At 33.1% G+C, this 14,948-nt stretch overlaps 1 protein-coding gene across 5 annotated transcripts in view; it reads right to left on the bottom strand.

Moving 5' to 3' along the window:
* Positions 1-14,948, bottom strand: part of Hil (peptidase hillarin) — a 154,623-nt gene that overhangs the window by 128,391 nt on the left and 11,284 nt on the right. The gene's annotated exons all lie outside the window — the stretch shown is intronic.

The raw sequence follows: 14,948 nt of genomic DNA, 5'->3' as shown, positions 1-14,948 counted from the left end.
TATTTAAAAGTTGTAGAGCTTATTTTTAGCCACATTCGTCACATAATACAAATTGTATGACAGAGGTCGTTAAGCAGATGAAATGGCAATGGGTCAGACATATCACAACTCACAAGGGTGAGTGGACAACGGCTGGATAAATGCCGTTATACAGTGGTATCTAAGGGGCAATAAATGACCACAAGGACACACTAAAATCCGCTGGAGAGATGAACTCATTAATATCGATAGATTTAGGTACATGGCAGCGAAGAACTAAGGACCAATAAGAGTGGAAGGAGTATGCCTTTCTTCAACAGTTCATCGACCCCGGTTGTAGATGATGATGACGATGCTTAGTAAGTCAATATTCCTATTCGACGCTTGCATTCTGACGGCGCTGCTTTGCGGTAGCGAATCATGGCACCTTACGAAGGCTCAAAGCAACCGTATACTGAGCTTCGAAAACAGATGTTTGCGACGAATACTGGGTGTGCGGTGGTTTGACTTTAGGAGCAACGAGGAGATAAGAGAACGCACCAAGCAACCTCTCATCACGCTAAAAGTGAAGAGGCGACGTTGGACCTGGCTCGGCCACGTGCTGCGGATGCCAGAAGAGAACTTCAACCTGGCTTGCCTGTTCTTCAAGCCGACCGGATTCCGGCGTCCTGAAAGGCCGCTAAATACAATCTACAGAGTGTATACGGCGGAGCTACGGGATGCTGGTTTGACCTGTAACGAAGCAAGAAGACTGGCGAGCGACAGGGATTCTTGGACAGGGACACGTGGTGTCCATATACTCCAGTTAAGGGGCGGATATGGCAAAAGAAGAGAAGAAGAATTATTTATTCATTGATAAGATTAGTAATTAATAATTATACATAATATGTATGGTTTATTAAATAAAAAATAATAATTACAGTTAATAAAATTTTATTTGCGTTTTAGAATGAATGAAATGCCGGAAGTGGGATTCGAACCTGCACCCACTACTTCAAAGACAGGCACTATGTCACCACGCGATAGTATTTTCCAAATATGCGTAAATAGCTGGATTCTTAACCGATTCTCGCAAACACTACGAAATATCCATGTTAACTTTGAACGGGAAATTTATTCAATGGCCATGATTATAGAGTTGTTTTTTTTACTATTTTCACATATTTTAAAAACTATTCTACGCTCATAAAAGTAGCCATCGCTTAGAAATTATATATTAAATTTTACGTCTTAATAGTATTGATAATAATGTTGAAGAATTGATTAAAATAATTTCAAAACAAATATTACTGTTTATACAGCAGTTTGATGAATGAAAGTTGGGAGAGGAGAGTCACTTTCAGATTGAATTGAATTGAATTTAAATCAATTGAATCGGTAAATTGGAAAGTTACATTTCGATATTGTCTACGATTGATGTTGAGAAAATTTTAAAATTTCCCCAAGAACCTATAAGTATCTGATCATTTAGAAATCAAACTAAAGTTAACGTAGCTGCAATTAATTTGGATTTAAACAGAAGAGTAAGGATTTCACGTGGCCATCTACAACTGTAATAATATTGAAAATCGGTGTAGAATTAATAGTAATAGTAAAAAAAAAGAAACGTATTAAAACCGATTCTGAGACCCAACCGTGGTTACCGTTAACTGATGGTCTATTTTTGAGGAGCTTGGATTTAAGACCGTGCTTAAGGTCTCAAATTATGTCAATTCGACCCTATACTTTGTATAAATGTTTAAAGTATTTTTGTATAACTGATCGGTTTTTATAGTGCAAATAATAATTGTATCATAATCATGAAGATTCATGATTATACTGTTAGTGCAGGATCCCATAGACTTGTCGTATACATAATATGCGGAACGCATTCTGACAATTGGAATAGGTTCTAGGGGTCACCAAGATATATAATGTCGATGTTGCCAGGCGATATTAGTGGTCAATTTTTTTTTATTGAGGTTTTATTTTTTTTTCTTATAACCCACCAAAAATTGTTCTGAGTTCTTCAATAAAACCAAGACGGGATCAGGGATTGATTGAAAATGCAATAATTGTACCATGCCATCGGCATGGTCGTAGAACGGTCCGTCCCGTTTGAAAAAATAAAAATAGCGGGTAGTGAAATGTGTTCAAAATTATCGATTCTTAGGACCCTTCTTGGCTTAAATTATTTTATTTAGTAGCATTTTTGTATATAATCACCTAAATTGGTTTCTTTACTATATCTATGCATATGACATTCGTTTTAGTATTATGGTTAATCCAGAAACAGTGTAGGTTGCATATATAGGTAGGTGAATAAATGAAATAACGATAACCACTAACCACACTAAGTACCTACATATTTATTAAAAAAAAAGAAACAACAAGTCAAGTGTTCAAACTCCTTTAAGTATCATGATCACAGTTTTTACAAACACTACTTACACATTTGCACAATGATATACATGTCAAAGCCGATTTCTTATAACTACGTGATAATGTACGGCAGTTAGAATTACATTTGCATGGTTTAATTAAATAATTTGGTAGAGGTTCATTCGTCATTTGTCTTGGATACGAATTATTTTCTCGTAACTCATAGTCAAGTTGTAGGAAATCAAGAGGCTCAAATAGTGGAACATATGAGCTTTCCCGTAAATAAACTTATGCTGAAGGCTTTAAACAGTGTAAATACAATGAATCATATGTGCATATCACTCTTGACAAATTTAAACAAAATTCAATATTTTGGGAAATAAATTTATGCCGAAGCTCATTCGCTATTGGTTTTTGTTTATATAATAAGTAAGTGCAAACTTTTTCCAGGTCTTGAAACTGCTGTGGTCTCCAATAAACCATTTCCTAAAGCTGAAAGTGCATCCTGAACAAAACTCGTTGACGAGATGGTTAAAGCTTGTTTCTTTGTACATATGCAGTCACTAGTGGTGTCGCAGCCGGTTAAACAATGTAATGCTGGTATAATATTACAAATATTTTCGCCAAGAGATTCAGCTGCCAAATGGCATTCTAAAACATGGAATTTCTTCTGAGATCCCTCAAACCATAATCCATGGCAACCAATCGTTGCAAGTTTATTCCAGAAATGAATGCCTAAAATTAAAACATCTGTATCGGGACTGTGATAATCTCCAAATTTTGCATTTTTATAGCATGAAATATATGACAGAACATTCTAGACTCCAGAATCTGCTTCTAAATGATTTTGATTTTAAATCAATGGCGTCAGTGAAAATTGATCCCTGCAATTTAAACCATTGTGTGGGGTCGTCAAATCCACCACAATGTACAGCTCACTTTTTCCGTTGATTTTTGCAAATGTGGGAGCATTTTTGCAAATATATTTAACAAGCTGTAATTTATTTTGAGGGCTCACAAAAAAATCTTTGCAATTAATCCACCACATACCTACTACATACACTAAGGGACAATCTCCAGGGCTTAGATATTATAAGCATTTACACTGTTTAAGGGCTTCAGCACAAGTTTATTTATGGAAAAGCTCATCTGATCCACTATTGAGCCTATTGATTTCCTACAACTTCTAACAATTATAAGAAAATAATTTGTATCCAAGACAAATGACGAATGAACCTCTGCCAAATTATTTGGTTAAACCATGCAAATGTAATTCTAACTGCCGTACATTATCACGTAGTTATAAGAAATCGGCTTTGACACGAATATCATTGTGCAAATGTGTAAGTATTGTTTGTAAAAACTGTGATCATGATACCTAAAGCAGTTTGAACACTTGACTTCTTGTTTCTTTTTTTTAATAAATGTGTAGGTACTTAGTGTGGTTGGTGGTTATCGTTATTTCATTTATTCACCTACCTATATATGCAACCTACACTGTTTCTGGATTAACCATAATACTAAAACGAATGTCATATGCATAGATATAGTAAAGAAACCAATTTAGGTGATTATATACAAAAATGCTACTAAATAAAATAATTTAAGCCAAGAAGGGTCCTAAGAATCGATAATTTTGAACACATTTCACTACCCGCTATTTTTATTTTTTCAAACGGGACGGACCGTTCTACGACCATGCCGATGGCATGGTACAATTATTGCATTTTCAATCAATCCCTGATCCCGTCTTGGTTTTATTGAAGAACTCAGAACAATTTTTGGTGGGTTATAAGAAAAAAAAATAAAACCTCAATAAAAAAAAATTGACCACTAATATCGCCTGGCAACATCGACATTATATATCTTGGTGACCCCTAGAACCTATTCCAATTGTCAGAATGCGTTCCGCATATTATGTATACGAAAAGTCTATGGGATCCTGCACTATGTTGGTATTTCCAATGACAAAACAGCTATCGGACGATACTTGTTATTTAATAAAACTCCTTATTAAACGACTTTGTCAGTAGACAATTTAACTCCGACATCAATGATAATAATATCGTGATGATTCATTCCTTAAGGCCATGCATTAGTTGAGGCACGGTCTAAAAAGATCGTTGCTAGGCGATGTGCGGATTGCGGGTCGCGGGTGAAAATGACGCCTGTCAAACGAAATATTATTTCTCATATAAATCCAACATACGTCCATTTTATGTTCTGTTTATTATTCTATTAGTATCAATAATAATATATTCATTGACATGTTTGCTTTTTAAAGTAAATGGGTAAAGTTTTTAGTCATCTTTACACGATTTTAGAATTAATTGGCCCGTCGCCATCACGCAGCAAAGTGACGTGCGTCCGACTCCACGTTCTCTCAATGAATGCGAAGCAAGTACAAATTTTCGTCGCGCGTACAGTTGAACATTATTTGGCGTTTCACTGATGCGTCACCTTAAGGGGGGACATGCTCGTCGAAGGTCAAAATTGAGTTTTTATTGTATATTCAAACCATGATCCTGGACACTCCTTAAACGTTGTAGATGATCTATTTATATAATTTTGAAGCCTTATTATCCTTTATAGTTATTTTAAACATTTGATGACTGCATGAAGTATTTTTGTTACATAAAATAGTATTCTTTTAAACCTCTCGCTCTAATGTTTTAGAATATAGTCATATTTCGGTACATAACTGTGCAGTGGTGTTAAGATTTTTTACATTTATTAATTTTTAAACGCATTTATAAAACCATTAGCATAATTTATTACGAGACAATTTTTGTAAAATATTCACGATAAAAAATTATATTGATAATCTCTGTGATCCCAAATTTGACAAGAATTAGGCATTTTATTATTCAAAAAATCGGCAAGATTAACACATTTCAAAATGATTCTAAAGATATTTATTATAAACAATGTCTTTGACCATTCAAGTGTGATAAACATCTTATGAATAATGATTGCTTTATAATAATTATTGACCTAAGAATAAGGTAGTGTTTTTTTGAAATACGCCATTTCTTTTGTCATTCCCCAGTGGTTAAGCTACAACATACGGCCGTATCCATAAATTGACAAACTATAATTAAAGTAGGGAGTAAAATGATATTGACGCGCGTGTTTGAACATGTACCGTTTAAAAAAAAAATAAAAAAAAATTCGGTTAAGTACATGTTCAAACACGCGCGTTAACATAATTTTACTCCCTACTTTAATTATAGTTTGTCAATTTATGGCTACGGCCGTATGTTGTAGCTTAACCACTAGGGAATGACAAAATAAATGGCGTATTTCAAAAAAACACTACCTTATTCTTAGGTCAATAATTATTATAAAGCAATCATTATTCATAAGATTTTTTATCACACTTGAATGGTCAAAGACATAGCTTATAATAAGTATCTTTAGAATCATCTTCAAATGTGTTAATCTTGCCGATTTTTTGAATAATAAAATGCCTAATTCTTGTCAAATTTGGGATCACAGAGATTATCAATATAATTTTTTATCGTAAATATTTTACAAAAATTATCTCGTAATAAATTATACTAATGGTTTTATAAATGCGTTTAAAAATTAATAAATGTAAAAAATCTTAACACCACTGCACAGTTCTGTACCGAAATATGACTATATTCTAAAACATTAGAGCGAGAGGTTTAAAAGAATACTATTTTATGTAACAAAAATACTTCATGCAGTCATCAAATGTTTAAAATAACTATAAAGGATAATAAGGCTTCAAAATTATATAAATAGATTATCTACAACGTTTAAGGAGTGTCCAGGATCATGGTTTGAAAATACAATAAAAACTGAATTTTGACCTTCGACGAGCATGTCCCCCCTTAAGAAACGGGGACAAGTTAACTCTTAAGTTATTTTAGTACTACCGTTGATTGGTTAAATAGGCTGAAATGCAAACTGCAATAATTCGCTAAATTGGTTTGACAATCTTGACACATTCGCCTGTGGCTAGGATGCGCACCTGAACAATTCATATAAGAATTTAAAATACCGTATGCTTGGGTATATGAAATATTTGCATATTATCTATGTTTAGTTTGTAGAAACGTTTTGCCGAAGGCGGTATTTACACTACGTTGGTTTTTAAATAACACAATGTGTCATGAATATTTTGTATTGTCAGATACGCGTATTACTAATACCTACTTATATTGGCGAAGGCTGTGGGAATTATTTTTAAGTTGTCGAACAATTTATTCTAAGGCTCAGATGCATATAATTTCGAATGGCGAACAAGGCAACGTTGCTTTCCGAAATAATTGTTATCATTTTAAAATGTTGCCCGATTAAAAAAAATAACATATAACGGTGAGAGTAAGAAAACTGCACAATATAAATATTATATAATGGAATATTTACTTGTCGTATATTTTTTTATTGACATGGGGATAAGCTTTTAGATAAGATGGCGTATGTTGACATAATATAATATGTCAATCTAATGTCGACATATGACTATTATCAGGGGCGGCACCAAGCGAGAGTGTTAAACAAAGTTTGAAACACACGGGCGCCAGCATTCAGAGGGCGGCAAAAGTTCGAAAAAAACATTTTTAACGATATTATTAAAAATATATATAATTCAATTTGGTATGTACATAAAATGAACTTTATTAAATATTGTTTTATAAATTGTGGTAACGTGCTTCATTTGATACGTTATATTATATTGATTTAAGGTGCTTTACATTATAATGTTATACTATTTAATAGGTAAAATATGACGTTATTTTGGTTATACATTTTGATGACAATAAAATAATTGTTTCAACATTTAGTTGACTTCTGTCATATTATTTCCGGTATTTAAATTATTTTTTTATTTCGAGAGCGGTGACAATTTTGGGATGGCACCCGGCAAAAGTCAGCTCTGACTATTCTAATAAGACGTATTATTCTGCTAGTATTTTGTGTTTGCGTAGATAATAATTGGTACTCCAAATAATGTTTTTTTTTATCGGCAACAAGTAGGTAAACTACATTATTTTAAAAATGTATTTATTTTATTTATGGTAGAAATAATATGCAATTATGACAGCTGTCAGTTTAGTTTCACTCTTTGCCGCTTGTCGCAAACTGCACACCACATATTTACTATTTGTACTAATAAAAAAAAATATATTATTCACCGTGTATTTTCCTTACTTTCGTATTCACGATTTGTTAAAAAAAAATGAATTTAACTGTGTGTTCAAGCTTAGTATTATTATAGACATACTTTACGATGTTCATGTACGTACCAACTAAAGTTTTATAATCGAATTAATAACAGAAAACCAGTTGATGGTTAGCGGTGATTAATTGTTTCTTAGTAGACTCACTGAATCACCATTTTTTGTCCATAACTTTTGTTAAACGTAAGAGATTTTTGCCTTCCGGCTTTGATAGAGCGTCCATTGGAGAGAGAAAAAAATGATGTTTTGCTCGCGGGAAATTCTTTCTGCGCATACGGTATAAGCTCTAAATAAAATGATTCAAATCGTATCTTATAGATTCACGATTCGCGGAAGATTAACCATTTTTTTTTTCATCTAGTACTACTCATTACTTTCAAATATTTGGAACACATTATTAGTTAATTCATTACAATAATTTGTAGATATTAAAATAATTTAAAATATATAGACATTGCTATTAATTTTAAAACCATACAATGTATTATCATAGATCTGGGGTAGTAAAGTACGACTTGTAAGCCATATTTTGTGGTTCTTTGGTATACGTGCGGGGCTTGTCTATTGAATTTAATAGTTTCCTCAATAATGATCTATGTTACAATTGCGCATTTTGAGATAATCGAAGAAAACTATTTTGATGAGAAGAAATTATTTATAATTAAAAGGCCTCTCCTGAATTCCTCAATTACTTTTTTTGTATTCCTCTTCCAATTTTCTTCAAAAGTTTTTTTGCATCCGCAGGTTAACAAAAATCTTCCATTTTGACAAATGCATAGATCATTATTGTAAAGAGACCAACATAACGGATCGAAAACAAGTAACTTAGTGTTGTTAGATCAAAAAAATAAATATGCCAACACAGAGGAAATAATATCAACATAGATCATTATTGAGGGGGAGGCTTCAGTTGTATAAAGGTGTATCTTTTTTAATATTTGGAAAAAGTTTATTCGTTTTAAAATATTGCTGCCTGATTTCCAGGTTGTTTTTATTTGTTTATTTTTAAGCAAACTGACTTTTTAATGCCATTTTGTTCTATTTCCAGAACTCTGTTTAATCTATTAGTCAGAATACAAAAATTTTGAACGCATTTGTCGATAATCTCGAAAATAAGTTATTGTTTTATATGCAGAACACAGTTTTTGATATATATAGGTTGTGTAATTATTCCAATATGAACTATCAAATTGCTCTCCTGAGAATTTTACAGAAAGGTACATACAACAACCTAGGAATCAGACGGCGATATATATATTGGAGGTGCAATTTATTATTTCAATGTGAACTTTCGAATTCCTCTCGTGAACATTTTACTGAAAGTGACATAGAACAACCTGGAAATCAGGCAGCGATATGATAATAACTACACAGCTATTAATAAAAAATATATTTTTCCAACACAGAGATTTACTCAGTGCTACCCTTAGGCAAACTGAAAATGACGTCCGCTTTCATTTTTAGTAGAAAATCATAGTTATGAAAATTTACTACTTAGGTACCCAAAATTTTAAACCTATCTATTTTATTATTTTTTCGGCTATTCGACAGATAAAATGCAACAAAAATCTTGAAAAAATGACATAAGTACACATCATCTATTTAAGATTAGACATGAAACATGCAACAGCGTTGGTTTTAGGTAAACGCAGATTTGAAGCGCTGACAACCTCAAAGTTACTTTGAAAGTCCTCTGTGAAAATTTTTCCTATGTGGTAAGGTAGACCGACAACAATAGTTATGTTACCAGGATTTTTATACTTTGGTTATTTTTTACGTACTTTCGATGAGACCGCATTGTCAGCTTTATGGAAAATCACCACTGCTTTCAAAAGTTGTAATAATTGTATTCGCTTTTTCATTTGTCGCCCTTCATTTAGTGGCGAAGCAACGCATGGTGTCACTGGATTTACTTGCCAGTCTCACAAATAAACCTTTCCAAAATATTGTAAAAACAGCATATTATAATTATGTTTTTCAAACATTTTGACATTTGGCATCTTTTGCTAAATATTTTTTTTTAATTTGGGGATGTCTTGTAAGCTCGGGTCACAACTCATGCGTACTAATAAACTCGCTCATATTAAGAATAGATATGATATTTACGTGACGCGTTTAGTAACGTAGAGGCCCGACCCACTGAATGATTTTGAAGCCCCCTACGATAAAAAAATGAACAATCTAATTTTAATTTTCCAAATAAATCCATGCATTCAAACAATTTTTACAACGTTTTTATAAGGTGGTATTCTTATTTGTCCGGTGGTTGTTTATCCAGTACAAATCTTGCAATTGATTTTTGACTAACTACCGATATTGGATAAGCTTAGAATGGCGTATTCTTGACACTGTTTAAGTTTATCCCATATTCTTCCACACTAGAAATCGGTTGCCTGTTACTCCATACCCATTAGGTATTTCAGTTCTCATTAATTCTGTGTTCCCCAGCACTTGAAATGGGAAATTTTACGAAAATAATAACCTAGTTATCTAATTTTATGTATTTTACCACGTCTTTCTTAGATCGCATTCTTGTTTTTCCGGTGGTTGTTTATCCAGTACAAATCTTGCAATCGATTTTTAACTAACTTCCCGACCAGCTAGACATTTGGAACTATTAGAATACATCAGAACATGATGACAATGCATTCTTTTAATACTTTTAGCCATCTTTAAGTAGAATTGAATTCATTTTCAGTTAATTCTGTTTTGTATGAAAAGTTATTTCGGAAGAAATCCGTAATTCAATCCACTATTATTGGGTCTGGGGTCCTAGCAACTAAATTATTAATATATACGTGCGTTACTATGGAAATCAATATGAAATGTCAAAATGACATTTCAGTATTGTTTCTATCAAGTACAATTTTTTTTGATCGTTTAAGCTAGTCAAGTTAAGTTTATAATATGATTCAACAAAAAATTTAAAAACGTTGTATATAAAAAGTTCTTTTTATCTTGTAACTATTAATTTTTATTTTGTATACATATACAAACATAGTTTAATTGAAACAGTCTCCTTTCTTACAAATCATCATATGTACCTACACAAATTATATACATACTTACAGCAGAATACCTACTACCTAGGTAGGTACCAATTTAGTATTTGGAAAATAGTTTTCATGAATTTATATTTACAATTGAATAGAACGGACTTAGTTATGTGAATTACAATAATGAAGGTATGTATATTTAATCAAAACCTTATACCTATACCCATGGCCCCCACAACCTGAAGCGGGCCCCTATGCTAGGATGTTTGGAGGGCCCCCCTACCTATCGCTAAGGGTAAAGTCAGCGTGACGCACTGCAGTAGCGTTATCCAAATTTAATGGTGTAATTTTAGCAATTTTTATATTTTTAATATGTACCTACTTACATCCATTTGAATTATGGAGTTGTTGAGTATCGGTACACAGTACAACCAAATAGTCTTAATTATTCTTTATTATATCTTAATAGCGCAGTAGGCGACTTTTTTTTACCATTAGAGCAAATTTGTGATCTGTGTTTATCTCGGCATGGTCGGCTCGTCACGCCGGACCCTTCCTGAGCCCGGGCCTCCAGTTTAGAGCCCTGTCAGTCCCCCCCTTGTGGGGGCCATGCCTATACCAATATTTAATTATTTTATTGGAGTTTGAAGTTTTTACTCTTGGGATGCCCCCTTTTAAAAAAAAATCACGAATCAATTGCGTTATGTTGCGTTAGGGAAACGCACCTCTGGGTATTTATTTGGACAGTAAGTTATATACTTATTTAACTTGTATGGGTATACATTATAAATGTACGAATGAATAATTGTTAAAACATCTTATCTTCAATTTCATATAATTTTTCACTGTCAAGAATACTATGTTTTCATTGTAACCTCATAAAGATTAAGGACAGTCACATAGTTTGCAAAAGACAAGCCCGAAAGCAGGTAAGTCGCCTTCAATACGCTAATATTATTATGATATTCAGTATGTGCTGATACCGGACGTCCAAAACTGTGCCAAGTGAATTCCGCGGATAACTTTGCCGTATAGGCATTAAAGTTTACTACCTATGTAGACGGTGCACCTTATTACTCTCCCGCAAATTTTATGACACAGACACTGCGTAAATGAATAAGTATTGTGTTTTCGGTCAATCGTTGGAGCATGCACAGTGGAAAGGTAGTTCTTTGGTTACACTAAAAAAATAATGCGTACTATTTACTTCTAGTAAAATACAGTAAAAATTCTATATATTATACAAGAAGCATTTAGCGAGAATACAAAGCTTGCAGAAATTTATTAATAATTTGCATTTATTAATTATAATATATAAAACATTAAAAGAATAAATACAAATATTGTTTAAGACGTTTTAAATAATGGGTTCGTTAAGGGCTTCATTGTATTATGTTTATTATTTATTACAAATTATTTTACAGTTAATTATATTATGTATCATTGAAATAGGTGCTTTGTGAAAGTCGAGAATGAAGAATTTTGGGTATCTTTGCGAGCTTTTGCGGACTCATAGTACCTATTAATAAATAATTACAAGATAAAAAGAACTTTTTATGTAAGTACAACATTTTTAAATTTTCTGTTGAATTATAATGCTCAATATGCTCAAACTTATACTTGATATGAAGTAAATAAAAAACAAACAAACAAATATAGAATACTGAAATGTCATTTTGATTTCTATAGTAACGCATGTATATATTAATAATTTAGTTGCTAGGACCACCCACTTAGCAACCGATAATAGTGGATTGGATTACGGATTTCTTCCGAAATAACTTTTCATACAAAACAGAATTAACTGAAAATGAATTCAATTCTACTTAAAGATGGCTAAAAGTATTAAAAGAATGCATTGGCATCGTGTTCCGATATATTCTAAAAGTTTCAAATGTCTAGCTAGTTGGGAAGTTAATTAAAAATCGATTGCAAGATTTGTACTGGATAAACAACCACCGGACAAATAAGAATACGAGCTAATAAAAACGTTGTAAAAATAGCAGTTCTAAAACATTATTATCTATACATATTTATAAAGGTTAACATAATAAATGTTGGTAGGTACTTTATGTTACTATAATTAGTGTTTTAAATAAGTTGTATTAGTTATATTGATTAATAGGCACCTAGTTCTTTTTTTCTATAATATATTTTGACGAATACCGGTATTAATGCCGGTATTCAATAATAAATACCGAGATACCGGTATTGATATATTATTCATTCGGTATTGCAATCTCTAATTTCGATTTTCTGTACGGAATGGAACGTAGCTTATTACAACGTTATGAATGAACGAAAGCTTCTGAATTATTGAAATGATTCATAAAATATTATGCGTCACATCAGATAGCAAGTATGTCAAAATACAAGTTTTAGAAAAATTTCTTTTGAATAAAATCATGTGTTAAATAAATTCAGTCATAAGAATTTTTGACTGTTTAGCATTTGTAAAACAGAAAGTAATCACCTAAGATGGAATCAAATATGTGTATTGCGTCATTTTATAAAAACTCAGATGATTTCTTTTTATGCTATAAAACACATATTTACCAGATATTTTTGTCAAAAACACTATTTTAAAACAAGGTGTTACATCTTCATAATAAATTATAACATTATTTGAAATCATGATTAGAGATATAGGTGTAATAAATTTTCTTTATTGTTAATCCTCAGTGGAATGCCGTTATCAAAGACAACATATTAAAAATCTTCTTACTGCAACGAGCCATATAATATAATAACAATAAAGTGAAGTTAAAAAAAGCTAATGAACTAACGTTTAAAGTAGCTACTAGTTATTTCTTATTGAGGATTATTTTTTTAGAAAACTTTACACTAATATCGCTCGCGTCTTTAGGCGTAAAATTCACTTAATGCAGCGAGTGGGGCGCTCGCGCAAAATTTCACAAGTGGCGCGTAAATTATCGAAAATACAACGTAATCAAATACGCCAGCGCACACTGGATTTGACGGCGCACTGTGCCCGCCTGCCTCATGAGTCACCGTCGTGTGGCTTCTCAGCGGCACGAATTAACGAAAATACAACGTAGTCCATTCATTGAACACGGCAAGCAAAATCACGCTCCTGGAAGTGTCGTCGATAGACGGGCGAGAAGCCATTATTTAATAACAGTGAACTTATTGTTTAGTTATTGCGTGTTCGATATTTCGCTGGTAGAATGATGTCATCGTGAGTATTAATTACAAGCCCCGAGAAATAATATAATATTTTTATTGCTTTGTTATGAGAGACGCTGATAATAATAATTATTTTTTGCTTCTTGGGCCCCTTATTACATATGTAAAGGGTAATGCGCGGGTGGGAGGGGGCCTACTCAGTAGTGAGCGCACCGAGCGCCGCTTTGGTGGGCTTTATGCCTTAGATTCATTCAAAATTAACTCCATATATTTTTTTAATGTACCTACTTAATTGTTGTTATTAAATTGATCCAGTCTCTAATTGAAATCTCGCCTGGTGGCTATCACTGCAGTTTTGGAAGGTTACCTTAGAAAATAAGTTTACACTAATAAGCAAGGTGTAATGTGATAATATTTGTCATTTTTTTAATCCCTGTCGGTGTGTCAGGGGTTACTCGAGATTTCACAAGGGTTATTTCAACCAACGCAGATTTGTTGGGCCCAATCCCTAAACCCGCACAAATATCTCTTACCTACTATCCTCATGTATTATTGTTATCCAGGCGCTTAACTATTTAACGAGTCATCAGTTGCCCGTCATTGATACAAAGGCAGTTATTCGTAGTCCACAACCGTGTCAACTTGCTACAGTGTGACCGTTGTCCAAGCAATAATTCAATTCGAGTCTCCTTACAAACTCAGTCAATTAGACCACCTGTTACTGGCACAGGGTGTCTCATACACAACGCATCTATAAACCTTCGAAGCACTCCGTGAACTAAACACCACGGCACTTGTGATTTAACAACTTTAAAAGCCTACAGGGTGACTGATCAAACTAGTGTAATCATTAACTCTCAAAATCCCAGTATAACGTGCGAGTAATAAACAGAACCTTTCGCATACTGTGACGTGACGTGAGTTCACAACCCTGGGACTTGCTCCAGCCTGACAGCCGAACAACATCAACGTTTAAACCGCCCTCCCAGCATCCACATTCACAACCATCCCAAATTACAGTCCACAAAAAAGCGCATTATCATTATTGGCTTGTACTGTTAGGATTTTGAATGTTAGATTATAATACAAGATATTCAAATGTGTAAGGCATAAAGCCCACCAAAAAAGCACTCGACGCGCTCACTACTGAGTAGGCCCCCTCCCACCCGCGCATTACCCTTCACCTATGTAATAAGGGGCTCAAGCAGCACAAAATAATTATTATTATCAGCGTCTCTCATAACAGTCATAA

Source organism: Rhyacophila brunnea, unplaced genomic scaffold, assembly GCF_057557595.1.
Source record: "Rhyacophila brunnea isolate RB1 unplaced genomic scaffold, BYU_Rbru_1.0 scaffold_16, whole genome shotgun sequence".
NCBI classification, from domain to species: Eukaryota; Metazoa; Arthropoda; class Insecta; order Trichoptera; family Rhyacophilidae; genus Rhyacophila; species Rhyacophila brunnea.
The sequence above is the reverse complement of the archived record's forward strand: the minus strand, read 5'-3'. Positions and strand labels throughout refer to the sequence as shown.